The following is a 27,378-nucleotide window of genomic DNA, read 5'->3' on the forward strand; positions in this document are numbered from 1 at the left end:
AATATCAAGACGATCCCGACTAGAAGATTCTAACCAAAATATAACATAATTATAACAAACCATGATATGTATAACTCACTGTGATATAATAATGTTTAACATCATTGGTGTTTAAAAATATTATAACTCAATTGTATCATATTATGTTACAAATGTTGTTCAATAACTCGATGTGAAGTTATTTAGTTCTGATTCTTTAACATTCAGAACATAATTTTACACAATTGTATCAAAACATGATAGAAACTAGTTTTCTTGAAGCTGAAATTTGTATCAGATTGTGTTATAATTTTGTTCTGATTATAACAAAATAGGTTGTTATTTTGATTAGACCGGTGTACTTTTTGTTACAGTTTTAGTTATTTTAACATCATCCTACATCTAGTTGTTTACAACAAAATAAGTTATAGAAAAATTTTATATCGTCATAACACATTATGTTATAAACTTGATATATTTTTCTAGTCGGGATACTAACAAGCTAAGCTATAACTCTTTACACAATCACAGATCACAAAATTTTTTTCTGAACATTTGGGCTATATCTTATTGACCGTTGAAAACAAGAGCGATAGGGGGTACCCACAAGTGGTGTGTGGGTTTAATTTGTAAGATTTTGTTCTCTTACACATATTTATCGCTTGCATTGATTTTATTTACTTTCGTAGTTCCGGCGAGGCACCAAACGCTGGTTGTGCAACCCAACCGGTAGTCTGTATTGTGGTGTGAGCCTATTTTCTAGTTAACCATTCCTCGGGTTATTCAAATAGCCGTGATGTAATATGTTGCATGGTACATTTGGTTACTTTCGATGCGGTACCGGAACCGGTTCCGGAGCACACCGGGTCTTCCAAATATAGTCTGAGACTATTTCATTGCTAACGTTCATTTGGTTACCCAAAAAAAAAGGGTTTGATTTATCTCATGCATGGGTGGGTATATATCACTTTTACATTTGACCACTTCCAGTGGGACACCCAGAACTGGTTTCGGGACACTACCGGTTGTCTTAAATATGGTCTGAGGCTATGTTATTACGAATCGATCATCGTGTATTCAAAAAAGCGGCTATTTGATGTACTGTCAAAAACTTATTTGTGCATTTCGCCAGTTCCGGCGAGACACTCGAAAGTGGTTCTGGTACACTACCGGTAGTCTTAAAGTGGCCTGAGACTTTTCTTGCTGACCGTTCTGCGCGTCATCGAAAAAGCCGATATTTAATGCGCTGTGTGCATGCGTTTGGTTCCGTTCTACATTTGACCACTTCCGGCGGAGCACCTGGAACCGGTTTCGGCACAGCATTGGTTTTCCAAAGTGTGGTCAATGATTGTTTCTATTGTTAACGTTCATCAGGTTACCAAAACAGCTATTTATGGGGTTGGTTCTCCTTTACATTAGACCACTTCCGATGGGGCACCCTTAATCGGTGAGGAATACTACCGGTTGTTCCAAATATGGCCGGAAACTTTTTTTTGCCTAATCAAGATACCTAATCCGCGATTTGATTTGTCGCATGGGTTTGGTTCACTTTTTTTTTGTTTGGCCATTTCCGGCGAGACACCCGGAACCGGTTCCGGATCACTACCGGTTCAGATACATATGGTCTGATAATATTTTCCTGCTGACTGTTCATCAGGATATCAAAAAAGCCACTATTTGATATGTCGCATGTATGGGTTTAGTTAACTTTTAAACTTGGCCACCTCTGGCGGGACATCTGGAACCGGTTCCGGAACACTACTGGTTCCTATATGTTCTGAGAATGCTTTCTTGCATACTGTTCATCAGGTTATCGAAAAAGCCGCGGTTTGATATGTCGCATGCATGGTTTTAGTTCAATTTTATATTTGGCCACTTCCGGCGGGACACCCGGAACCGGTCCCGGAACACAACCGGTTCAAAAATGGTCTGAGAATATTTTCCTGCTTACCTTTCATCAGGATGTCAAAAAAGCCACTATTTGATATGTCGCATTCATGGGTTTGGTTTACTTTTATACTTGGCCACCTCTAGCGGGACATCTGGAACCGGTTCCGGAATACTACCGGTTCTTATATGGTCTGATAATGTATTCCTTCTTACTGTTCATTAGGGTATCGAAAAAGCTGCGGTTTGATATGTCGCATGCATGGGTTTGGTTCACTTTTATATTTGGCCACTTTTGGCGGGACACCCGAAGCTGGTTCTGGAACACTACTGGTTCAGATATGGTCTGAGACTATTTTCCTGCTTACCGTTCATCAGATTATCAAAAATCCCGTGGTTTGATGTGTCGCATGCATGTGTTAAATGCATTTTCATATCTGGCCCCTTCCTGTGGTACCGGTCCGGAACACCTAAATGGCCATAACTCCGGAACGGCTGGACCGATCCAAACCATTTTCAATAGGAAAGAATGGGACCAGATTCCCCGTCGAATGAACCGTCGGTCAATAAAATCGGTTGAGGTTTACTGCCAAAAAGTGATGTGAGTTTTTTTTGTACACACACATACACACATACACACACACACATACATACACACACTGTGCACTAGCCCCTCTCTGAAGCAATACCTTCTTGGTGGTTCCGGAGAGACGTAGGGTTTGGCGACCATAGGAATGGTTTAGTGGGTACGAGGAGAGAGTAGTCCCGGTTTTTACTTTTGTTGTAGAAGACGGCCTCAGACCTACACTATCCTAACCTTCTGTTAGGGTGTCTGTTGAGCAGATTATCCCCCTATGGTTTAGAAGGAAAAAAAAACATACATATACACACACACACACACATACATACACACAGACATCACCTCAATTCGTCGAGCTGCGTTGATTGGTATATGTGGCTCGACCCTCCGGGCCTTCTATCGAAAAGTCATTTTTGGATTGAACATATAGCCTTTCCAGTACACTTAGTGTACGAGAAAGGCAAAAATGAAAAAATGCATACATTTTCGATTATAAAATGACAATCAAACTCAATATTTCATAAAATCTAACGCCTAGGCCTGGAGGTCTTCAATTCGCCATGTGTATAAGGCTTTCAATAACCAATCCGCCGAAGGTGGGTTTGATTCCCGTTCCGTTCGGGGTTTTTTTCCTGACTTCCCTGGGCATAGACTATCATTCAACTAATAACTGTGGAAGAACTCAAAGAACACAAAGTTGAAGAGAGGCAAGTTATTGTACATATTAACCTTCCTCGGGCACTGAGAACATGTTACGAATAATGCATTGGGGTCATTATGACCCAGAAATTCAAACTCTTATAGAATGAAGATTTTTTCACCAATTCAAATGACCAACGTTTGATGATATGTTGAAGCAGTGGTTCCGGGAACATTGGCCACCGGGAATCTCTCTCTCTCTCTTGTTGGCGTAACGTCCTCATTGGGACAAAGCCTGCTTCTCAGCTTAGTGTTCTATGAGCACTTCCACAGTTATTAACTGAGAGCTTCCTCTGCCAATGACCATTTTGCATGCGTATATCGTGTTGCAGGCACGAAGATACTCTATGCCCAAGGAAGTCAAGGAAATTTCCTTTACGAAAAGATCCTGGACCGACCGGGAATCGAACCCGTCACCCTCAGCATGGTCATGCTGAATACCCGTGCGTTTACCGCCTCGGTTATATGGGCCACCGGGAATATGCTACACTATGTCGGGCACCATGTCGGACAGGTGGGATAGTATTACATTTTGCCAGTAGTTGTGGAATATCTCGCGGTCTCGACCAATTTGAAGGATACTGTCTTCGGCAAAGTTGCTCAGAAGACAGCAGACAATTAAACGTTCCATAATAAATACAAATTTTCCCATAAATAATTCGAAAAGTCCCAGTGAAAGAACAGGGGTGTAAGCAGCAGAGATGCTAGATGATTTTCTGTATCACTCGTTCAAAAATCTGTATTCCATATAAAATTTGAGTGAGAAATCTGTACCCCATACAAATACAAAATCTGTATTTCATTCACGCTATCTGTATTGATGCTGAAAAATCTGTTTATATGGCATCCCTGGTAAGCAGTAATAAATAACAAAAGTTCCATAAACAAATAAAAAAATGCATAAATTAATCAAAAGTTCCCATAAATAATTGATTTTCGAGCAATTAAAAACGTTGGTGTGTTCGACTGTTTTACGAAACTGTTTCGTGGTGGCTTGTCAGTCTTGACAAAAATAAAACACTATTTATGTTATTTTGTTATCGCCGCATAGTCTATGTAATTTTTTGGCTCAAAATGCATTTACGTTTATTGCTCGTTATTTGACATTTATTGATAATTTAGTTTTTCGTTTATTGTACTTTTTGGATTATTTATTGCTCTTTAGATATTTTTTATTGTGAATTTTCTAATTTATTATGGAAAAATTGGATTTATTTATGGAAAATTCGAAGTTTTTTGGTGGGAAAAATGGCTTTTTTTATTGCAACAGTTGAATTATTCATTGCATTTTTGGCGTTTTTAATTGCTCAAAAATCAATTATTTATGGAAACTTTTGATTTATTTATGCATTTTTTTATTTGTTTATGGAACTTTTGTTATTTATTACTGCTTGCACCCCTGTTTCTTCACTGGGACTATTGGAATTATTTATAGAGAATGACCACTTTCTTATGTGTCGTTAATATTTTAGCCACATATATACATACGTTCATACATCTATATATATAAAAATGAGTTTGAAGTCCCTTTGAGGCAACAAAACTTACGAACGGCTGAACCGATCAGAATGACTCTTGCATGGTTAGAACCAGTCACAAACTATATTTTCCAAGCAAGGTATGGGTGTGGAGAATGTATTCTAAAATTTTGCATAATTCTGGAGATATTCACAACAAAAGGACTGCCCTATATATAGGACGCTGGGCGGATATGGGTTAGTGTCTCTGACAGATTTTGGGCCGCTGAATCCGAATGATGGGCTCAGATCTGCTCCAGCACATCACAGTTTTGAGCTTAACCACAATTTATAGGACAAAATATAGGATTTTGGACTTTTTTGATTGCAAGCCATTAAGCATAGAAATATTTTTTTAAGCAATCAAAGAGTAAATCGGTCAATAAACATCTAAATTAGCGACTAATGCAAAATATTTCGTTCTACCAAATCAAATTTGATAGATTTTAGCATTTTATGTTAGTAAGTACACACCGTGTCCAATAAGTTCGGGTTACGTACAAAAGGCTGAATCACATAAGGCTGAATGATCAAAAGGCTGAAACACATAAGGCTGAATGATCAAAAGGCTGAAAGCATCAAAAGGCTGAAAGATATCAAAAGGCTGAAAGATATCAACATGTTGATAAGTTTTGAAAGTTGTAGAGAATCGAATGAAATGACATTTTGGACATTTATGGCTAATCTATTGGTCTTTGATAAACATTTGACTCGACTTGAAAATGATCATAGGGAACAAAAGAATCTTTGCTCGAAAATACATTTGGTCAAACGGTCATTTGGTCAAAACCCATTTTACAGAAGAGGAAGTATATGACATTCAATCGATTTGACTATTCAGCGAATGGACATCTGGTCACGTGAGCTAACTCTAACTGATGAAAAGACATTCAAGTGGAACATAATCTTATGGATTTCGGTGTCATAATGTCTATGTTATTGTACTTTCTTCAGTATCATATCGGCCAATACCCCGCTAATACTAAACTATTTTAGCTCAAATAGGAAGCAATCAGTGAAGTACTAGATTGAAAGTAGTGAGCTGGATTTTTGTATGGTGAGATGATCAATTCTCCGTTTCTGCAATGAAATGGTGCAAACTGCTTGGGTTATATGATTTCTTGCCTAATTTGATGCTGTTTGAGCAAAAGTTTGGGTAACTGTGTTGTTATATTATTTATTTCTTGCAACTTCAACAACACAGTTACCCAAAGCTTTGCTCAAACAGCATCAAATTTGGCAAGAAATCATATAACCCACGCTGCTTGCAGCATTTCTTTGCAGAAACGGAGAATTGATCATCTCACCATACAAAAATCCAGCTCACTACTTTCAATCTAGTACTTCAATGATTGCTTCCTATTGGCAAAGGATTTCGCCAACAATTTATTTCCGCTCGTTTGAAGTATTATGTGTGTCAACTCGGAAACTAGGTTGAATGAGTCTTAGATGTAAACAATTGTTCGGGTAATTCGGGTAATAAGCGGTAGTTGAGGCAAAAACTATTGTACCTAACTGTTGCTCAAAAATGTTTGAACTTTGTTCAGTTCTAAATTTATAACGCGGGCGAGCTCTTAATTGAACACTAGCGAAATCCGCGAAACTGAAATAGCCATACCTCCACCATGTTTCCACAGATTTCAAACATTTAGAGCTCATTAGATTCAGAAATTTTTCTGCTATTGGAACCATATCTGAGCGTACCAGTCCGGTCAACATGGGTTTTGGAAAATCCGGATTTCCAATCATATGATTTAATACAATACAGTAACGGAGTTATTGGCATGAATTATCGAAAATCATAAAATTGCCTAAACCAATAGAGTCTGATCGTCGATCCATCAGTTGGCCATTCCTGATTAAGTTTCTCAAGGAACTCCGGGGGACTAAACAGGTTTATTAGCATCGCATATCGACAGAAACTATTTCCCCCAATATTGTGCGCATAAGAATTCAGAACCGAATTGCAGCACTGCAGTGTGAACGCGTTTAATTTGCATTGAAGTTCAAACTCGGCACACTGCGATCAAATATATTTGAACATGCAAATTGAACGCGGCATGAACTGGAAAGGACTGAACCCGTAGCACGCTGACTAACATGTTACCCTGGTATCTGTGATACTAAAATGATCATATTTGCGCCATTTCACCCTTCAATTTTGGCAATCTTTTGGGCTAATCCAATCTCCTTCTATTGAAGAGTGAACCAGTCCCAATGTCATATACCCTTTATAACACATTGAACCAGTCCGAACATCGTGTGTTTCGAAAAATCTAAATTCCTGGAGCTGTATTTCAATATCCGAGACCACAATGTTGTACCAAAAGATCAATGATGCATTTCCCTGTGACATAACATAATAACGTCCAAATATGTAGATGCGGCACAAGGTTCTAGTCCTAGGAAAGAAGACACATAGGATTTAATGATGAAGATAAGCGCATGTGAACTAAGAGTCGAATGGGAACCGAGCGGGCGCTCTTAAGCAGCAAAAGCTCTGACAGAGTTCAATGCTTTGTCGACCAAAAAAAATTAAAGTGTTCAGTTCATTTTTGACTCACGTTCTGTTCGAATACAATACTGCTTGAAAGAATAGCATATAAGAAGGAGAAACATCTGGTAAAAAGTAAGCGGCTTCAACACCTGAACTTCAATTATGGTTCTTCCAACATTTTAAAAGAAGGAAAACCTTTGATAAAAAAAGATGCAGCTATGACATTCAAACACAGTGAGAACAGCCTATGTTCAAAAGAAAGGGAAATCTCCGATGAATCGTTTTTAAGGAATATGCGCACGCAGAAACTCGCTGCATTTTACACATTGGTAAGAATGCCAACACTGAATATATACAAATACCTCAAAAGAACAGCCTATTTTTAATAGAAGGAAAAATCTCTCACGGGAGAGTTATTAGTATGCAGATATTATCATCAAACCTTTCCGCTTGGTCGTTATACTGTACTATTTGCGGCCACAATACTTACTCTTCCATCAGAGATTTTTCCCGCTTTTTTAGAAAGGCTGTTCTTTCGAGGTAAATGAATAGATCATAATTTAACCATTCAACTAGGTTGCCTAGTAAACTTCCTTAGCATTAAAATCATTATAACCCATTCGCCTTAGTGGCATTTGAGGCCTGATATCCTTCGGCATAATGACACAGCACCAACGGGAACGACATTTCGGCAAATGCCACTCCGGGGAATAGTATTCCGGAAAATATAATACCTTGTGTAATACCATCTTTTAAATCATTAAACCCTCAGCTCAGATTCTATAGAGCTCATTATTATGCATATTTCAAGTTTTGGAATTTGCCATGTTTTCAGCCTTTTGTTATTTCAGCCTTTTGTAATTTCAGCCTTTTGATACATATCCATAGTTTCAGCCTTTTGTATTCAGCCTTATGTGCATTCAGCGTTTTGAAATTCAGCCTTATGTTACCATCCCATAAGTTCTCATACAAAATCATTTGAATTCATTTCACATCTGTAATTTGGATTTTAAAAGTGATTTTATTTATTGAAAGGCCAACTAATACTGATCTAATACAGCATATGTTTTGGAAATAACTGTCCTTTATCCTTCCCTGCTGATCGCTTATGTGTCGTAAGTACATTTCAGGTGGCACGCGCGTCATATCATTGGCATTTCGTCTTATTTTAACGAGTAATGATTTTAAGTTGGAACAAATTAGGTTCCTGTCCTCACCATTGCTAGTAGCAACTATGACCATAAGAGAAAAAATATGAGACTCTGTATTGGTGAAGTGCGAAGCCGTTTTATTTTGTACAAAATAAAACGTAAATTAAACAAAAAACCCAGATTAATCCACCTAGTGGTGATAGTGCCTTTCTCGTCGAACATGTACTCATGATCTTTTCTTGGTTGGGATACGACTGGGATGATTTTGCTTCAGAATGTTGGCTTCAGCCTTTTGGGGGAATCGAAAACACTAGTTTATGATTTTTTCCGACGTTTCGATCTGTATGGCGCCTTTTCAAGGGTTCAATCGGTCAAGATTTCCTAGTCAAGATAGCCTAGCCTAACTTGAAAATGTCATACGGAAGTTTTGGTATTCATTGAGTCCGTTCGGTTTGAAACCGTCGTGATGTGAACAATCTCCTACCTATCGGGCGGTTTAGAATTCGGTCCTGTTTTTGGAATCTTCTACTATTGTTTGTTAAGCTAGTTTCTGTGCTAGGGCCATCATTCCGAAGCATGATCTTTCTGTCGACGTAATGCGAACTGTTCCTGAATCCTGAGAATACCTTATTTAGGAAAGCAATAATTTTAATAAAATTGGGAAATTTATTAATTGAACATATTCCGACGTTACGTTAAACGTATAGACTGGGCTGAAAAATATCAGAATTTTCAAAAATAAAAAGAAAATCGCGTTAAGTACTGTTCCTTTGAATTCCACTAAGAATTTGCATCCTTTGACAGATACGTATTTCGACCTCAACTGTAAGGTCGTCTTCAGTGTCTTGTACTTGACTCGACTCAAGTACAAGACACTGAAGACGACCTTACAGTTGAGGTCGAAATACGTATCTGTCAAAGGATGCAAATTCTTAGTGGAATTCAAAGGAACAGTACTTAACGCGATTTTCTTTTTATTTACAGATATTCCCCTAACAAGCTCAGGTTAATCATCATTAGAATTTTCAGTTGACTGCTTGAGAACCTTCACTATCACTGAAGACCGATCAACATCAAGATGATAATTACAAGCTAGGATATAACGTCTTTCACAATCACAGATGACTTTACGGCAGGCCTGCCCAACCTTTCGTGGCCGCGGGCCACAAGTGATACTCCATACCAGTCGACGGGCCAGACATTACATTTCGACATCAAATTTCTAAAGCACGAATGCAACAGTGAAATTTTGTACATCCGATTACCCGTTCTCACGGCAAATCACAACACTGACATCATTTGGGTCATAAAATGTGAGCAAGAATTCTTGATTGTTTTGCAAAAATCACCCTGAATACTTTTTTTCTGAATTTTGCCGAACTGCAGGTTGCAGCAAACAATTTGCTGAAATTCAGCAAACTTTCCTGATTCGTTCTGCTGTTCAGCAGCAACGTTTTTCTGAAATTCAGTAAATTGTGAAGACATTCTGCTTCAAATTTGGCTGTACCTTTCAAGTTTAAAATTTTTAAATTTATGTATTTAACCCTTGAGTGATCGCGCTGTTGTATTTTGTACAACACGTTGAAAAAGTCTCGCTTTTTGTGTTCAACATGAGCGGGGTGCTGACGCTGGTGGCCAACCACGCGAGTTACGGAAGGTTAATTTTTTTAATCTTTGAAAATTTTTAACAAAACAGTCTACCTATTTCGAGTTTATTTTTAATATTAAATTTTATTTAAATATGAAATATCTTCAAATATTTCAATCCTTGGGCCAAGTTTCATTCATCGATTCCGCGGGCCGTATGTTGGACAGCCCTGCTTTACGGTCTTCGACATAGTTTTTTCTTCACACTTTAGGCTATATTTTATTATCATAGGTTACAAAATTCATGTAAAATTTGACAAAAAATGCAAGCAAGTGAAATTGCCCATACTAAATCCCATAAAAAAATTCCCAGTAGTTTTAGACGGTAAAGAGGATTGAAAAAACTTTCTCCGGGGTTAATGCGATTATTTTCTCATATAACGTTGACCTATCCTACTGTATATTTTTACACCTCAGTGATTTGATGAGATTGCTTTAGTACAGACAAACAGACATATCATTCGTAACATATTGCTATTATATTCATCGTTACGAAAAAAAAAATAATCGCCAAATGCTAATCAGGTTGCGTTTCACTGCGGCTTGATGTTGGTAGTGAGTAGACGTCAAACAAGCAACAACGATTAATACATATTTGTTTCAACCGTTGAAAACAAGGACGATGGAGAGTGAGTAGAGTAAGACGTCTGTATGTATGTGGCCTTAGTTCAGTCAAGATTTTGTTTTCTTACACATATTTATCGCTTGCATTGACTTTGTTCATTTTTGAAGTTCCTGCGAAGCACCCTAGGAAGCACCCAATGCTGGTTTTGCATCACTATCGGTAGCCTCTATTGTGGTCTGCGCCTATTTTCTTGCTAATCGTTCCTCATGGTTTAAAAAAAGACCGCGGTTCGATGTGTCGCATGCTTAGGTTTGGTTCTTTTTGGCATTTGGCCACTTCCGGCTGGACACCCTAGATCGGTCCTGGAACACTATCGGTAGCCTTTATAAAGATATTCGTTGTGGTCTGAGCCTATTTTCTGACTAATCGTTCATCACGTTATTAAAAAGCCGCTGTTTAATGTGCCGCAGGCATGGGTTTTGATATCTACTACATTTGACCACTTCCAGCGGGACACCGGAACCGGTTCCGGAACTCTATCGGTTGATCCAAATATGATCTGAAACTATTCTCTTTTATTAACCGTTTAGGGGCTGTCCATAAACCACGTGGTCATTTTTTTGGGAATTCTCAACCTGATATTTGTTGTCAACTTGATATTTGTTGTCTTTCCAAATCGTGACAGATATCAAACCGTTCAAATACCAAACCAAACATGTGAACCAACAACAACCACAACAAAATTGTCCACAAAAACAATATCAAGCCAATTTTGAATCATATCTCAAACCATGTATCATGCCATGTCACAGACTGCCATTTAATTTTATTTCTAAATTATTAAATATTTATCAAATATTCTATTTTGTTTCAATAATTTGTGATATGTATGTATAAACTTGGCAAATTCTTGAGAAATATAAAGCATGTTTGAGTTTTTGTGTTAAAATAAGATGAAAACTATTTATTTATTTTGATGCAAAATTCTTCAAAAATACTGACGGCGCATTAATTTTATCGGGGAACAATAGCCTATTTCACCGTAAAAAATGATTGGCAATCAAATTTATGACCACAGTATGGCAATTTGGCGTTAAAGTGGCTTGGTAGAATTATTTATGCATGTCCATTTTCGCAGTTGTCGATTTTTGTTATTGACATTTTGAAACTTAATTATTTACAGTAATAAAACATCTTGACTGCCAAGGCACTGTTTTCTAGAATTTGTTGAAAATATATAATGGAAAACATACTACGACACCCGACTAGATGGACATTACAAAATTATAACAAGCTGTGTTATTTTGTTACAATAAATTTTTATAACAAGGGTTGTTATAAAACATGTACCGTTAGTAGTTAAAATAACAAAAATTCTAACAAGGTTCCCATATGGAAAGAACAAAAATGTAACAACTTTTGTTATGATCATAACAAAAATATTACAAAACTTGCTCCATGAAATATGGTAGAATTTTACAAAATTATAACAAATTGTGTTATGATTCCTTGGCAATCTTTTAGGGTAAAAACTAAATTTATATACTCATTTTTTGGGTTAATATTTTAAAGTGTGTAATTCTATTTTTAGAAAATGTGGGTAACACAAAAAGAAAGTTTCCAGTACGTTATAAAATTGAACGGGATTTGAACCAAGACACCTACCATCGGTAGCAATCTGACGCCTCTGCCAATGAGGCCATCACAACACTTGAAGAGAGCGGTGATAGAAGCTTTACTGGTTCTACGTATTGCCAGTTTCCTCATTCAAATCCTTGTTTGTCAGACGCACACAAGCGGGGTAGTATGACGTCACATTGAGCTCGTTGACGTATAATAGACTTGATTTGTCGTTAGTGATTTTGTTTTAATCTATCACAATTATATCATATGCAGATATGATAACAGCTGTAGATATAATTTAGTTATATTCCACATCTTTTTTTTAGCAATGAAATGGAATCTATCCAGTGGCGTAGCCACGGGGGGGGGGGGGGGGGGGGGGGGGGTTTAGGGTTAAAACCCCCCCAGAGCCAAAATTTCTGGAACAAATTTCAAGTATAAACCGTGGCGAAAAAAATTTTCGGCAGCGCCGCTATTTTCAACCTACGGCTCAAATTGACTATATATATATTTACGAAATGTGAGTGTCAAATAAAAAAAGCTATTATTGAATATCGAAAACCCCTCCCAGAGCAAATTTCTGGCTACGCTAGTGAATTTATCACATAACCCGAATAAAACGATATCATACGACTGTGATACAGTCAATCATTTTCTGATTATTCGTGGAATCATAAAATGGATCATAAACTGATGATTATGTGAATGATATTAATGATAACAGGAATCATATCCGGAGTTTGAATGATAGACCGAATGGGTTGTTAAGTATCGTTACCATTCAAAAACGACTATTTTCTCGAACAAAAATTTCATCAAATTATACACGTTATAATCACTTTATCATTGATTTTATGATACACTGAATAATAAAAACAAAAACTGAAATATTTCACAGTTCTGCCTTACCGACTTAAAAAATGATACACCCCTGCAGATCCTTCTACTGTCAAAGTTTGTGATGTTATCTGTTGTGTTTATTTCTGTGCCTCCTGGAAGTTTTTTTTGTTCACGGTTGGGAATCGAACTACTGATGCTGCTGCTGCTGGACGGCTTCGTTTATTCTTGCGATGCGTTTTCTCGTTTGACCACATCGGCAATGTGCTCGCGGGTGGTTTGAAATCAGTTTTGTGAAAGCTGAAAATCGCTAAGCAGAAACGACTTGTCCTAGGTCTCAATGTGTGTCATCGCGAAACAGCCGTTTCCTACAAGGTACGTTATTCTAATACTTACGACCTATCAATGAGGAATGCGTGCTCTCTCCTACGCTAATTTTCATGACAGTATCATTATAGTGCAAAAAGTTAGTTGCCAGACAGTAGCCAATGCACAGGTGTGGCATAATCGGGGGAAATATGCTGCAGTGCGATACATTGCAATGCTTTTCCGTGTCATTATTCACGATATTTCGCATGCGCTCAGGATTTAGGATTCTACAACTTCTCTGTATCCTTCTAACCAAACTTTTTGAACTCTTACTCACAAGCTTTCTCCCTATAAGCACACAGAAATCGAAAAATGTAGGAAAATCGAATTATTTAAAATTGTATACTTATCATTAGGTGTGTCATAATCATTTGTGCTATGATATATCAAAAATATTGAATGATCTCGTTTTTAGAGTTTGCATCATCTGATCATTGAGCAATAATTACTTCTATGATTATCATTCAGTGAATTCAAAGCTTATAATATGCACGATACCACGAATTGTAAAAATCTATTCGGGAAGGAGGCAGGGAGGGTTGAAAATTTCCAATTTTAGCGTGACGTACTTAATAGATGCTCCCTAAGGTCGAAGCAAAATAGTAGAATAAACAAATTCCATGTTATAATTATTTAGTTCCACTTTTGCTTTCTCCATGTTCAAAAACATTCACTACTTGGTATATTTTTTGCGAAATTAGAACAGCAGTACTGTTTATTGTAATCGATCTAATGTTTTCGCGTGTAAAGATACGTAATTTGTGTAAAATTCAACTCAAAAGTATTTGAAGGCATACAAAACGTAGTTCTATGTAACGGAAACATTGTTCATCCGGTCGCAAATTGCAGCACATGCAATATCCGTCGTTTAAGAAAACTTTAGTTATTATCGAAAGGTTTGTTCTCTTCGTCTTGAGGGTTGTATCGGCCAAACATCCCGGTCAACCAGTGAGAGATTTTTGATATCGATCGATATCGATTTGTATTGAACCGATGTCGATCGCTATCGTCAGATAAAGCACTATAAAGGAAATCCGAATCTGGTTCATACGGATTGTTACGCAGAAATGACGCTTGTTTAAAATAATAAAACGCATGATTGATTTACAAACTTAGAGTTTACTTATAGTTGTATTTCTTTGTTCTTACTTAGAGTTTATCGATAAAAACAACCCATTATCATCATTTCACGTTGGTTTTGTTGAATTTGTTTTAACAAAATGAAGTTCACAATCTTCCTATAACTTTCAAACTGTTCGTCCAATCAAGTGAGTGATTGTTTCTGGGATATACAAATGTGTTGGAAATAACATAATGTAGTTGATTGAGCATGGAATAACTTATGAAAATAACGCATCTTCTTACATATTTATTTATTTATTTATTTTTATTTATTCAACGTCTTCAACAGTGTGTTGTACAGACTGCTTAAAATTAAGTATAACTATATTTGCGATACAATTCATTCTAGACATTTTTAGTCATTTACAACAGATTATTTACCATAACAAACGAACAATCATCATTTCATAAAACTACAATGACAAACAAAATTAACATATTTCAATACAAACATAACAGAGAAAAACTTTTAGGGCTTCCAAGTGTCGATCGAGCGATTGTGAAATTCACGGAATTTTATTCTATCGGGCCATGTCGACGCACACATTGCTAAACTTTTCCATCTTGACTTCAGAACAATTCTAAATGAAACATAGTCTAATAAACTGCAGTCCATCCTTTTCGACACCAATTTCGTAACGTTCATGCAGTCATCAATCGGGACTCCTAGACATCTGCGCACCATCGTTTCTACAACTTTTTCGGAGGTGGAACTGTCGATGTTTGTCAATAGTAATGAGAACCAGTCGTCTATTGTTGATTCTGTGATCTTCTGTTTTTCATGCGGCTGTGTTTGAGCTGTGCTATCACTCTTATAGCTCGTGTTTGTTCCACGTATAATCCCAGCACTTGTGATAGGAGTGGAATGAAGCAGACTTGCGTTCGCGGAAGCAGTATCGTGCGGTGCGATCTGTTGCAATTTGTCCATTATCGTGGACACTTGCGATTTCAATAAAGATATCTCCGAATCAATCGATTTTGTATCTGGCGGTGAAGATGATGTTTGTTGACCTTTTTTCCATTGAGTAAATGCTGGTAAACATCCTTTGCAAAGCCACACTGATCCATGAGTGTGAGATAAACCTCGCTGCTGATCTTTGGTCATTCCAACACATGCGATATGGAATGAGTTGCCGCACGGACCAGCACACACAATGTATAAAGCTAACTCCGTGTATATGCATATCGAGCACTCATTGCAATATACATCTTTGGCGCAGCACGTCGAACTCTTTTTCATGTTTATCAACGAAAACCTAGCAGTTATTAAGATTTCTTTATACGAAATCGACGAAACACAGAAAAATTCACGAATGTAAGGCCGTTTCAACAATTTAATCGTTCTAGAAACTTAATTAACAGCACAAAGACAAACGGAGACTAAGCGAGACAACAAGCGAGACAGCGATAACTCATGAGACTCATGAAGTTAAATTCCGAATATCTCGGAAACGGTTACTTTCAGAAAGGCTATTACCACTTATTACAGTAGAAGTCCGGTTAGTGCAAGCGGTTTAATTGCAATGCTTTTTAACTGCAAGTCTGGTAAGTGCAACAAATTTTATGTTATCGCACCGCTAAATGTCAAAATGGTGCGCCATGTTAGCCAGAATGAACAGACGGATGAAGTTCACGTTCATTTTAAGTCAGTTGATGGTTTGTTGATAATGTCAGGCGTTTCAGTTATCGGATTTTTGTTCGCTAAGTGAAACGTAAACATGTTGCAGCTACAGAACGTCTACTGTATCTTTGACATCCTACCAAAATTTGAAAACGATCTGATAAAAAGCTCCAAACTTTTCTTCACGTTGTTTACCCGACTATTTACCGCGTAAGAATACAAAACTAAGGTTAACAGAGAAGAAAGAAAAACTAATGACCTGATGAAGGGAAAGTTTGTCAATGTTTACTTGTTTTGTTTCACACCGGCCAAGACTTAACAATTGTGCCACAAAACTAACTCAACATCATCTAGAAAATACTGTGCTGTTCCGTCAACAGGTTCTTTGTCACAGTTTCCAGCAGAAAGAATTTTCTTTAAAACCCTACAAAGCGCTGTTACAGTAGGTAGGTACAGTCTTGTTAGAGATCACAGTCATTTGAATCTTTTCGTTGATATTCAGCCTCCTTTGTTTCCGACATTCGCAACACAAGCAATCAAACTACTGAACGAAACAAAAATGTCAAACGAATGCACATCGCCACGATAGCGGCTTCGGGAGACAGTTCGACTTTTGTTATTCCTGTCTGCTATGTTGGCCATGTGTGTGTCGTATTCAATACAAAATGCAAGAATAAACTAATATCAACATTCATAATCGGAATTGGCTGAAAATATATACGGAAAGCTGTAATTAGACAGATGTCATCGTATCAGACGATATTGATTTGACCCTTTCTTATGTTTATTGATCTTCGTTCTACCGCTCGTGTTGTGTGTAAGAGGTAACGGTAGCGTACGAATGTAACAAAGCAACCTGACACCCGACTGCGGCAACGAAAGGAAGGTAGTGAAAAGTGTCGAATGTTTACAAGACTGGGTAGGTATCTTTATTAGAGAGATTTTCAGCCCGAGTCTGGTTCATCTCTTAAAACTGTAACAGCACTAAAACGTACTCTATGAAAGCAGCCGTTTTGTTGGTGAGGATTCTTATTTGATTAGCACATCATCCGGGAACTATTCCGGTTTTGGATTAGAGTGCAATAAAGGAACCCCAACAAAAATACATAAAAGATAGCTGTGAAGTATTTGATTTCCAGCTATATTCCAGCTCACAGTTAGTATTGAGAATAATGTTTATATCCGACAAGCCATGGTGATATCTCAACAGTTTTTTTTTTATTACACCTTCCAGCTGTAATGATATCGCGTAACGATAGTAAAAGTTAACAAGTTGTTCTGTTGCATTTTTTTAACAAATATGACGCCGTCCCCAAATTACGCGTCGGCCAAGAGAGAGGGGAAAATACAACCGAGCGTTGCGGTCCATACAAAAATTTTAGGACTTTCATACAAAAAAGCGTAATGGAAGAGGAGGGGGTTTTAACATGACGATTTCAGCGTTGCGTTAAGTTTGTTTTATGGCTTTTGGCTCGAGTGGTCAATATTACAAAAATGATCAGGGGTTTATGGATACCACGTGGTCATTTTTTGGGAGATTCCAAAACCCTTCTCTCCCCCCGCGTTGTCTTTCGTACATACAAAAAAAAATGTATGGACCGTGCTCTTTGACCGACACCCCCCTCCCCCACCAACATGACCACGTGGTTTATGGATTGCCTCTCAAACTATTTCGCGTCAACACAAAAAACATATCAAATTTTAAAATTATTTTGTTACAAAAAATGTAGCAAAAATTACAATAAATTTGTTACGAAATTTTGTTATAGGCAATTATTTTAATACGCATAATGTAACAAATGCTGTTATATATCTGTTTGAATAAATAATACAAGTTTTCTTATAGTTTTGTTTTTAAAATAATAACTAATTATGTTACATTTTTGTTATGGTTATTCACATATAGGAATCCTTACAACAAAATTATATCAATTTGTGTTATTTCTAACAACGGTTGTAATAATTTTGTTATAAACTTGTTAGGAGCTTCTGGTCGGGTAATCTAGTGTAGCATGCCAAAATTCAACTTGATTCAGCCTCCTGCTGAATTTCCAAAGTTACCCACTTTTAGGGTTCTTAAATGGCTACAACTTTTTCAAACCAGGAAATCTATTTTAAGCAGATATGCTTGAGATATATTTATTCTATAATGAATCACATGAAAAAAAAAAACTGCTACGCCACACATCAACAAACCATCATACGTGATCGAGCAACTTGAACAGAGCATTCGCCACCAACTGAGAGAAGTGTAAACAAAAAAATCCGTTCACACATGTTACACTAGTAAACAGCATTTTTGAACTCGGTAAGCTGATGATCATTTCAAGTCTAGAACCATGCCGTGAGTTTGAAAACCTAAAGGAAAAAAAAAAAAATACAGTAGAGCGGACATTTTCCGGCTTTCCATACAAGGTCTTTTTCTCCCTCACCAATGCTCCGATTGAGCTGAAATTTTTATTCGTACTCGCGTACAACTTATATTTTGCATGAACGCGATAAAAGATATATACGAGTATTTTTTATTGTAGAAAAAAAAAACAATTTTCTTTTTTTTTTGAATATACACTTTTTAAAACTTAAGGAGATCGTCCCATATACTCGTCAATGTATCGACTTTCACCAATCTGACGCAAAACTGTGATTAGTAGGTCGAAACAAATTATATTCAGCTTTCTGTCCACGCAGAAAGATTGAAAATTGACTGACTGCAATGCATGCTATTTAAATTTTAGTAAATTAGGCTGAAACAAATTTGTCTTTTTGTCCCCCCCCACCCCCCTCGAAAATTTTTGGCTGGATTTTGCGTTTTTAGGGGGCAGCTAAAAAATATTCATCAAAATATCGGGACTTGCTAAAAATTCTTTAACAAATCCGATGAGTTTTTAATATTTTCCAGATTAAATGCTTTATTATTTTTATCCCCCCCTCTCGATTAGTCAAAAAGTGGTGGGACAAAAAGTGAAATAAATATTTGTAACGGCCTTATTACCCTTCTTACACCCATAAGAAGGGTATAAACATCGCTCGAAAAACCGACTTTCGATCCGAGGCCCGGAGGGCCGAGTCTCATATACCAATGAACTCAGCTCGACGAACTGAGCAAATGTCTGTATGTGTGTGTGTGTGTGTATGTGTGTATGTGTGTGTGTGTGTGTGTATGTGCGTTACAAAAAAAGTCACGCACGTTTCTCAGCCGTCTGTCAACCGATTTGAGTTCTCTTGGAAGCAAATGAAAGCTACTACATCCTAGTAGAACGCTATTGATTTTTTTTTCGATTGGACGTTTGATTACCGAGATATCTCTCGAAGAGTACTTATGAGCCATACATCTAAACTTTTTAAGATTTTTGATCAAACGTAACATAATAAATATTTCGGCCGTTTGTCAATCGATTTGGGTTCTCTTTGCACCAAATGGAAGCTACAGCATCCTAGTAGATCGCCCAGAAATTTTATTTCGATTGGACATTTGGTTACAGAGATATCTTTCGAAGAGTACTTAGGATTTATACAACTAAACCTTTTGAGATTTTCGACCAAGTGTATCATAATGAATACCTTAGCTGTCTGTCAACCGGTTTCGGTTCTCCTGGCACAAAATGAAATCTACAACAATCTAGTAGAACCCTATACAATTTCATTAGTATTGGACATTTGGTTACCGAGATATCTTTCAAAGAGTACTTCGGAGTAATGCAGGATAACTTTTTGAGAAATTTTTGACCAAGGGTACCATAATAAATATCTCAGCCGTCTGTCAACCGATTTGGGTTCTCTAAGCACCAAATGAAAGCTACAATATCCTTGTATAAGGCCCTCAAAATTTTATTTGGATTCGACATTTGATTACTGAGATATCTTACGAAGAGTATTTCAATAAATTCTTTTTACCCTTCTTACACCCATAAGAAGGGTATAAATATCGCTCGAAAAACCGACTTTCTATCCGAGGCCCGCAGGGCCGAGTCTCATATACCAATGAACTCAGCTCGACGAACTGAGCAAATGTCTGTATGTGTGTGTGTGTGTGTGTGTGTATGTGTGTATGTGTGTATGTGTGTGTGTGTATGTGCGTTACAAAAAAAAGTCACGCACGTTTCTCAGCCGTCTGTCAACCGATTTGAGTTCTCTTGGAAGCAAATGAAAGCTACTACATCCTAGTAGAACGCTATTGATTTTTTTTTCGATTGGACGTTTGGTTACCGAGATATCTCTCGAAGAGTATTTATAAGTCATACATCTAAACTTTTTAAGATTTTTGGACAAATGTATCATAATAAATATTTCGGCCGTTTGTCAATCGATTTGGGTTTTCGTGGCACCAAATAAAAGCTACAGCATCCTAGTAGATCGCCCAGAAATTTTATTTCGATTGGACATTTGGTTACAGAGATATCTTTCGAAGAGTACTTAGGATTTATACAACTAAACCTTTTGAGATTTTTGACCAAGTGTATCATAATAAATATCTTAGCCGTCTATCAACCGATTTCGGTTCTCCTGGCACCAAAAGAAAGCTACATCATTCTAGTAGAAGCCTATACAATTTCATTGGGATTGGACATTTGGTTACCGAGATATCTTTCAAAGAGTATTTGGGAGTAATACAGGTTAACTATTTGAGAGATTTTTGACCAAGGGTACCATAATAAATATCTCAGCCGTCTGTCAACCGATTTGGGTTCTCTAAGCACCAAATGAAAGCTACAATATCCTTGTAAAAGGCCCTGAAATTTTATTTCGATTCGACATTTGATTACTGAGATATCTTACGAAGAGTATTTCAATAAATTATTTTTACCCTTCTTACACCCATAAGAAGGGTATAATACCGCTTGGAAAACCGACTTTCGATCCGAGGCCCGCAGGGCTATCGGCTATCGGGCTACCAATCAACTCAGTTTGACGAATTGAGCAAATGTCTGTATGTGCGTGTGTGTGTATGTGTGTGTGTGTGTGTGTGTATGTATGTTACAAAAAAATGTCACTCACGGTTCTCAGCCGTCTGTTGACCGATTTGAGTTCTCTTGGAAGCAAATGAAAGCTACTACATCCTAGTAGAACGCTATTGAATTTTTTTTCGATTGGACGTTTGGTTACCGAGATGTCTCTCGAAGAGTATTTATAAGTCATACATCTAAACTTTTTAAGATTTTTGGACAAATGTATCATAATAAATATTTCGGCCGTTTGTCAATCGATTTGGGTTCTCGTGGCACCAAATAAAAGCTACAGCATCCTAGTAGATCGCCCAGAAATTTTATTTCGATTGGACATTTGGTTACAGAGATATCTTTCGAAGAGTACTTAGGATTTATACAACTAAACCTTTTGAGATTTTTGACCAAGTGTATCATAATAAATATCTTAGCCGTCTATCAACCGATTTCGGTTCTCCTGGCACCAAAAGAAAGCTACATCATTCTAGTAGAAGCCTATACAATTTCATTGGGATTGGACATTTGGTTACCGAGATATCTTTCAAAGAGTATTTGGGAGTAATACAGGTTAACTATTTGAGAGATTTTTGACCAAGGGTACCATAATAAATATCTCAGCCGTCTGTCAACCGATTTGGGTTCTCTAAGCACCAAATGAAAGCTACAATATCCTTGTAAAAGGCCCTGAAATTTTATTTCGATTCGACATTTGATTACTGAGATATCTTACGAAGAGTATTTCAATAAATTCTTTTTACCCTTCTTACACCCATAAGAAGGGTATAAATACCGCTTGGAAAACCGACTTTCGATCCGAGGCCCGCAGGGCTATCGGCTATCGGGCTACCAATCAACTCAGTTTGACGAATTGAGCAAATGTCTGTATGTGCGTGTGTGTGTATGTGTGTGTGTGTGTGTGTGTGTGTGTGTGTGTGTGTGTGTGTATGTATGTTACAAAAAAATGTCACTCACGGTTCTCAGCCGTCTGTTGACCGATTTGAGTTCTCTTGGAAGCAAATGAAAGCTACTACATCCTAGTAGAAGGGGCTGTTCATAAACCACGTAGACCAAATTTTGGCCATCTCAGACCCCCCCCCTCCCCCTTCGTAGACTTTCGTCCATACAAAAATTTTGAAATTTGTATGGAGCGTAGACTTTGGCCAGACCCCCCCCTCCCCCCAAAAAGTCTACGTGGTTTATGAATGGTCCCGAACGCTATTGAATTTTATTTTGATTGGACGTTCGGTTACCGAGATATCTTTCAAAGAGTGCTAGGGAGTAGTACAACTTAATTATTTTAGATATTTTTGACAAAGTGTATCACCATAAATTTCTCAGCCGTCTATCAACCGATTTGGGTTCTTAAGGCCCCAAACGAAAGCTACTACATCCTAGTAGAACGCTATTGAATTTTTTTTTGATTGGACGTTCGGTTACCGCGATATCTTTCAAAGAGTGCTAGGGAGTAGTACAACTTAATTATTTTAGATATTTTTGACAAAGTGTATCACCATAAATTTCTCAGCCGTCTATCAACCGATTTGGGTTCTTAAGGCCCCAAACGAAAGCTTCTACATCCTAGTAGAACGCTATTGATTTTTTTTTTGATTGGACCTTCGGTTACCGAGATATCTTTCAAAGAGTGCTAGGGAGTAGTACAACTTAATTATTTTAGATATTTTTGACAAAGTGTATCACCATAAATTTCTCAGCCGTCTATCAACCGATTCGGGTTCTTAAGGCCCGAAACGAAAGCTACTGCACCCTAGAAGAACGCTTTTGAATTTCATTCCGATTGGACATTTTGTAACCGAGATATCTTTCGGGGAGTACTTTGGAGTAATACAACTTAACTTTTTAAGAGGTCTTTGACAAAATGCTTCATAATAAATGAATCAGCCGTGTGTCAATCGATTTGAGTTCTCTCAGCATCAAATGAAAGCTACAGCATCCAAGTAGTATGCTATTAAATTTCATGCCGTTTGGACATTTTGTTTCCGAGATATCTTTCCACGAGTACTAAGGAGTAATGAAATTTACGCTTTTGAGAGATTTTTGATAAAATGTATCATAATACATTTCTCAGCCGTTTGTCAACAGATTTTTACCCTTCTTACACCCATAAGAAGGGTATAAATATCGCTCGAAAAACCGACTTTCTATCCGAGGCCCGCAGGGCCGAGTCTCATATACCAATGAACTCAGCTCGACGAACTGAGCAAATGTCTGTATGTGTGTGTGTGTGTATGTGTTTTTTTTTCCTCCCAACCTCCCCAGCAGAGAAAACCGATTGGAAAAACTCTGCTACACCTAAATGCCTCAATCCCCCTGGTACCACTGATGCGACTGCTTCAGGGGGGGCAATGCGCTCATGCGCTTTTCTGTTATAGTGCTCATGCACTTTTTGTCGCTTCTAAACTGTGCTCCTCGTCTGTGCACTTACTCTTTAAGCGATCCCAGCTTGCTGGTCGCTCCTCCACTTCCTCTGCAACTCCGTCAGCATTTTTGTGACTGCCCTGCTGATCGCATTCCATGTCTCTTCAGTGCGGCACATCTCGTCGACGACGTTGTCCACGCTTAATGCCGGCATCGATCTTCTTACTTCCTCGAATCTGGGGCAGATGAACACTACGTGCTCCGGTGTCTCCTCCACGTTCTCGCACTCCGGGCAAAAGGGCGAAGCGGCATGGCCAAACCGATGTAGGTACTGCCTGAAGCAGCCGTGACCAGACAAAAACTGGGTTAGGTGAAAGTTCACTTCTCCGTGCTTCCTGTTCACCCAAGTCGACACATCAGGGATGAGCCGATGGGTCCATCTCCCTTTCTCCGTGGAATCCCATTCCTGTTGCCACTTTGTCATTGAGGCCGTTCGTACCAACGTTCTCACTTGGCTGGTCCTCCTCCGCTCATAGCACTCGATGTCCTCCTCCAAGGTGATGCAGATCGGGATCATCCCTGCAATCACACAAACTGCCTCCGACGATATCGTTCTATACGCGCTCTCTACTCGCATGGCCATGAGCCGGAACGCGCTGTTTAGCTTCATCCGATTTCGCTTTGTTTTCAGCGCCGCACCCCAGGCTGGGACTCCGTACCGCAGTATCGAAGATGACACGCTAGCTAGCAACCGCCTCTTGCTGCTTCTCGGACCACCGGTGTTTGGCATAATCCTCGACAGTGCGTTGATTGCCTTCGCCGCCTTTTCACAGGCATAGTCGACGTGGCTATTAAAGTTTAGCCGATCGTCAATCATCACACCCAGGTGCTTCAGGTCTCGCTTCGACGCTACTACGTGTTCTCCGACGGAGATTTCCACTCGCTGCACTGCCTTGCAGTTGCTCACCAAAAGTACCTCCGTTTTGTGGTGGGCTATCTTTAGCTTGACTCCATCCATCCAGTTTTCGATGATGCCGATCGATTCTGCCGCCAACATTTCCACCTCTTCCAGTGTCTCGCCTATTACTGATAGGACGATATCGTCCGCGAAACCCACGAGCACGACGCCTGTGGGTAGCTGCAGCGTAAGCACTCCGTTGTACATAGCGTTCCACAGCGTTGGCCCGAGGATGGAGCCCTGTGGAACTCCCGCCGTCACTTTCATCCTCCTCTGCCCAGCTTCAGTGTCGTACACCAAGACTCTGTTCTGGAAGTAACTTTTCAAGATCCGACACAAGTAGTCTGGAACTCGCATTCTATGCAGCGCTACGGCGATGGCCTCCCAGCTGGCGCTATTGAACGCGTTCTTGACGTCGATTGTGATTACGGCGCAGTACCGGTTTCCTCTCCTCTTCTGTTTTGACGCCTTCTCGGCCTTCTCCAGAACCGTCCGGATAGCATCCACCGACGACTTTTCCTTCCGGAATCCAAACTGCAGCTGTGACAGTCCACGTTCTCCTTCTGTGAACGGCACCACCCTGTTAAGGATGACCTTCTCCAGCAGCTTCCCAAGTGTGTCCAACAGGCATATCGGTCTAAACGATGCTGGATCCCCCGGCGGTTTTCCAGGCTTTGGCAGTAAAACCAGTTTCTGCACCTTCCATATGTCTGGGAAGTGGCCTTCTTCCAAACATTTCTGCATCACCGTCCTGAACATGTCGGGGTAAGCTAGGACCGCCGATTTTAACGCCACATTGGGGATCCCGTCCGGACCCGGGGCTTTGTTCCCTTTCAGTTTTTTCGCTACTGCCTCTAGCTCGACATTGGAGACCTGCCGAGCTTCCGCACTTGCTTCGTCCTCCTCACCATACGGTGTTGGTGGCCACGTCGTTGGTTCGTGCTTCGGAAAGAGACCCTCCACGATTACCTTCAGCTTGTCTGGACACATTTCTGCTGGCGTCGCTGGACCTTTAATCTTTGCCATCACGACTCGGTACGCGTCACCCCAGGGGTTTGCGTCGGCCTCTCGGCATAGCTCCTTGTGACAGTTCTACTTGCTCACGATTATCTCCTTTTTAAATGCGGCTCTGGCCTCCTGGAACGCTAACTTCCGCTCCTCCCTATCCGGGAGGTTTCTTGCCCTCTGGTAGCGTCTTCTGGCTCTTAGACAGGCAGCACGGAGAGTGCCGAGTGTCTCGTTCCACCAATGCGCAGGACGTCGTCTGTACTTTGGCTCCCGTTTCCGTGGCATTGTAGTGTCGCATGCCCTTGTAATCGCTCTTGTTAGCTCTACCGCATATAGGTCTGGAGTGTCACTGTCCATACGGAGTGCCTCAACGAAGAGGTCCTTGTCGAAGGCCTTCGTCTTCCACTTTCGCTCGCATGTTCTGTTTCTCTGCATGGCCGTAGGGTTCCGTTGGCCAACGCTGTAGCAGATCGCCTGGTGATCACTGTGGGTGTACTCTTCGCTTACTTTCCAGTTCATGTTGCTTGCTAGCGATGGACTGCAGAAGGTAATGTCGATGATCGACTCCCGCCCGTCTTTCCTGAATGTGCTTACGGTGCCAACGTTGCACAGTTGTACCTCCAACCTCGCTAGTGCTTCCAGCAGGCTGTAACCTCTTGCGTTGGTTAGCTTGCTACCCCACTCCACGGCCCACGCATTGAAGTCTCCGCCGATCAGTACTGGCCTACGTCCAACCAGCTTGTCGGCTAACTCCTCCAGCATCCGGTCGAATTTCTCCGCTGTCCACCTTGGGGGTGCATAGCAGCTGCATATGAAGATACCGTTGATTTTGGCGATGACGAAACCTTCGTACGTGCTTGCAATCACTTCCTGAATAGGAAATCTTCCCATCACTTGTATAGCAGCCGTTCCCGTGCTATCTGACACCCAGTTGTTGTTACCGAGAGGAACTCGGTACGGCTCTGCAATAATCGCAACATCGCACTTTGCTTCCGTTGTTGACTGCCTCAACAGTTGCTGTGCGGTATCACAATGATTCAGGTTGATCTGCATTATCTCCATTACTGTTGGCCTGCGATCGCCTTCTTATATGCAGGGCACTTGTATCCACCCGTCGAATGGACGTTTCCTTCTTCCGCTGTGCAGAGCATGCACTTTGGCGCTTGCGAGCAGTCCTTCGCAAAGTGTCCCTTCTCTCCGCATTTTCTGCATTGTTCAGATCTGTCTGGGCCTTTGCAGTTGGCCGACATATGTCCAAAGCCCATGCACTTGAAGCATCTCAACACCCGTTTGCGGTCACTCCTTGCTATTCGGGCGGCGACCCTCAGCGGGCACACTGAACAACCAACTCGTACCTTGCCTACCTTCAACAATTTGCTAGCCGCAGGCACCGACAGTCGAATCATCGCTGTTTGTGTGCCTTGGTACCCCTTCGTCAGACGGATCGTTAGAACCTCTTCTCCCAATTCGCATTGCGTCTTCAGTTCACGCCCAAGCTCTTCCACTGTTGTGATCTCATCCAGGTATCGGCATTCGATCGTTGCTTCCTGGCACAAAGCTTTCACGTTCCCACCATCCCCGACGAGGTCGCCCAATGACTTGGCGAACTGCTCTCGGTAGGCAGAACTTTTAATCGCCGGATCCTTCTTCAGCTCAAAGAGCATATCTCCTTGCTGAGTGCGCCTGGTTCTCACCACGTTCTCACCCAGTTCCTTCAACTCCGGATCTTCTCGGACTTTCTTGGGGATTGCTGCGTACGTCTGTTGGTCGTTTGCCTTGACCAGCAGGGCGTCTCCCATGTGTCTCTCTCGATGGGGCAGACGGCGTTCTTGCCTGTTCTCTTTGGACCTCCTTTCGTCTCGAGCCGGCTTTCTACCTTTTTCGATCCGATTATTCCCTTTCGTTTCCTCCTTTTTGGGCTGATTTTTCTTCTTCTCATTGCGATTTTTGACGACGTTCCAATCGTTGTTGGCTCTCTCGTCGCTCAACTCCTCGCTAC

This window comes from Aedes albopictus, chromosome 1, assembly GCF_035046485.1.
Source record: "Aedes albopictus strain Foshan chromosome 1, AalbF5, whole genome shotgun sequence".
In the NCBI taxonomy this organism is placed as follows: domain Eukaryota; kingdom Metazoa; phylum Arthropoda; class Insecta; order Diptera; family Culicidae; genus Aedes; species Aedes albopictus.